The sequence below is a fragment of the Silurus aristotelis genome (genome assembly GCF_946808225.1).
Source record: "Silurus aristotelis genome assembly, chromosome: 24".
NCBI classification, from domain to species: Eukaryota; Metazoa; Chordata; class Actinopteri; order Siluriformes; family Siluridae; genus Silurus; species Silurus aristotelis.
Window position 1 is genome coordinate 758,556 of NC_139597.1, and position 2,500 is coordinate 761,055.

The 2,500-nt window shown below is 41.5% G+C and overlaps 1 protein-coding gene across 3 annotated transcripts in view; it reads left to right on the forward strand.

Moving 5' to 3' along the window:
• The window catches only part of nav3 (neuron navigator 3), a 143,650-nt gene that overhangs the window by 58,788 nt on the left and 82,362 nt on the right, over nucleotides 1–2,500 (forward strand). The window lies entirely within an intron of this gene.

The following is a 2,500-nucleotide window of genomic DNA, read 5'->3' on the forward strand; positions in this document are numbered from 1 at the left end:
GATGTCTTTTCTAGTTATTACCGTCCCCACATTCCCTAGCTCTTTAGTGCACATGTTTTGTATGTTTCCTAGTTTCCTATGACCTCTTATTTCCTTATTTTCAGTGCTCCCTATTCTTTAATGCCCCAAGTGTCTATCCCTAGTTTCTGTTCTTGTATATAGTTTCTAAGGTTCACGTATTTTCATGTTTCTGCGTGAGTCCTCAGAAACCACTGTTTCCCTGTGTCCTATTTTACATTAAAACAAATGTAAAAAAAAAAATGTTTAATATAAAATAAAAAACGTTCAGAATTTCCTTCAAAATACAGTTTGAAATGGTTACTGGAATTGAAACAGGTGACTGAAATTCCTCTTGCTGGAAGTGTGTGTGTGTGTGTGTGTGTGTGTGTGTGTGTGTGTGTGTGTGTGTGTGTGTGTGTGTGTGTGAGAGTGAGTGAAAGCCCAGGCACTCGGTCCAGGGAAAATCTCTAAGTGGAAATGTGTGTTATCATTGACTCATATGTCAGTGATCTCACACACTCCTTGCTCATGTCTCATCACACACACACACACACACACACACACACACACACACACACACACAAACACACACACACACACACACACACACACACACACACACACACACAAACACACAAACACTGCTGGACATAGATGCTAAGCTGGTGGCTATAGACCTGTAGTAATTACTATGCAGATGGTTAGCTAGTTTCTGAAGCATCCGGTTGTTTTTTATGGTGCGATTCCTGCAGGAGGAAACGCTATGGTGCTGTGGAACCCTGGCTTCTGATTGGTGGCCTTTAGGTGGTGATACATTCTCTAGAACAGCAACTCTGAGAGCACTGCAGGTGTAGATTAATGCAATCATTTTGATATGTTAGGATTTCCACAGTAACAGCTGGTTCACAGGAGCTTGTACAGCTCACACTCTGCCAATCACACACTGATGGTCACGTGTAGAACTTTTCCATGATGAAATGTTTATGCAACATGTATGGAAGGAGTCTACAGTGTCAGAGCTCCGTAACTGTAAACTTTGCTGTTGTCTTATTAAATCAGCCCCACACTTACACACAAGCCCATAGCACCACACACACACACACACACACACACACACACACACACACAAACACACACACACACACACACACACACACACACACACACACACACACACACACACACACACACACACATATATGTTCACACATGACCAACTGAGGACCTGTCTTACCTGGGTTAAAAGTCATGAGGTGGTACAGCTATTTTTCTTTTCATTTTGTGTGTGTGTGTGTGTGTGTGTGTGTGTGTGTGTGTGTGTGTGTGTGTGTGTGTGTGTTTGTACATGCTTGCTTGGACATGTTTGCCTTTATTCACAGCGAGGACAGCAGGTTCACACCCTAAATAGTGTGTGAAAATACACACACACACACACACACACACACACACACACACACACACACACACACACACACACACACACACACACACACACAGAGGACATTTTATCTAGGTTGTTTTTAAATGTCTATTAGCAATACAAAGTCATTTGTACCGCTAATACACAACTAATTGATTTTGTGTTGTTTCTCTATATTGTGTACAAATATATATATTTGCTTTAAAAAAAAACTTTTATAATGTTAACGCAAATGTAATTTAATGCCACTCATTTTATTAACACAATATTATATATTCAATTCAATTCAGTTCAACTCAATTCATGTTTATTTGTTTCGTGCTTTTAACAATGAACATTGTCTCAGAAGGAAGAAACCTTGAGAGGAACCAGACTCAAGAGGGAACCTCATCCTCATCTGGGTTCCACCGAATGTCCATTTATTACAGATAAACGATGTTGAGGTGCAGTGATGGAGATCAGAGCAAACTGTAGTCCTGAGTCAGTGTAGCAGACTGTTGACATTAACTACAGTCCAAATCCAAATCTTTAGAGCTCCTGTTCTTACTCAGTAATCGCATGGATGGTATAAAAGGTAAAGAGACTGTACAGTGTGATCAGGGTGTAAGTAGGAGACTCGCTGTAGCAGCAGAACTAAAAGGAAGAAGCAGAAGGTAACACAGGATCTCTGGGATAAGAGACGACCCACCACACCACCAACAACAAACCTGAGTGAACGTGTGAGAGTGAGGAGACGACAGCATCCAAATATCCCAGTTCACCAAACACTCGATATCCATGATCCCTCCAGATCTGCTCCTTTACCTCACAAACACCTACTGACTAAAGACTCCACTAAATAAATGTGTTCAGACTCGACTTGAACACTGAGACTGTGTCTGAGTCCCGAACACTGATTGGAAGGTTGTTCCATAACTGTGAGGTTTATAAGAGAAACATCTGCCCCCTGCTGGAGTCTTCATTATTTGAGGTACCAACAAATAACCTGCACCTTTTGATCTAAGTAGGCGTGGAGGATCATACTGGTACAGAAGTTCACTCAGATACTGCGGCGTGAGAGCGTTAAGTGCTTTATACGTC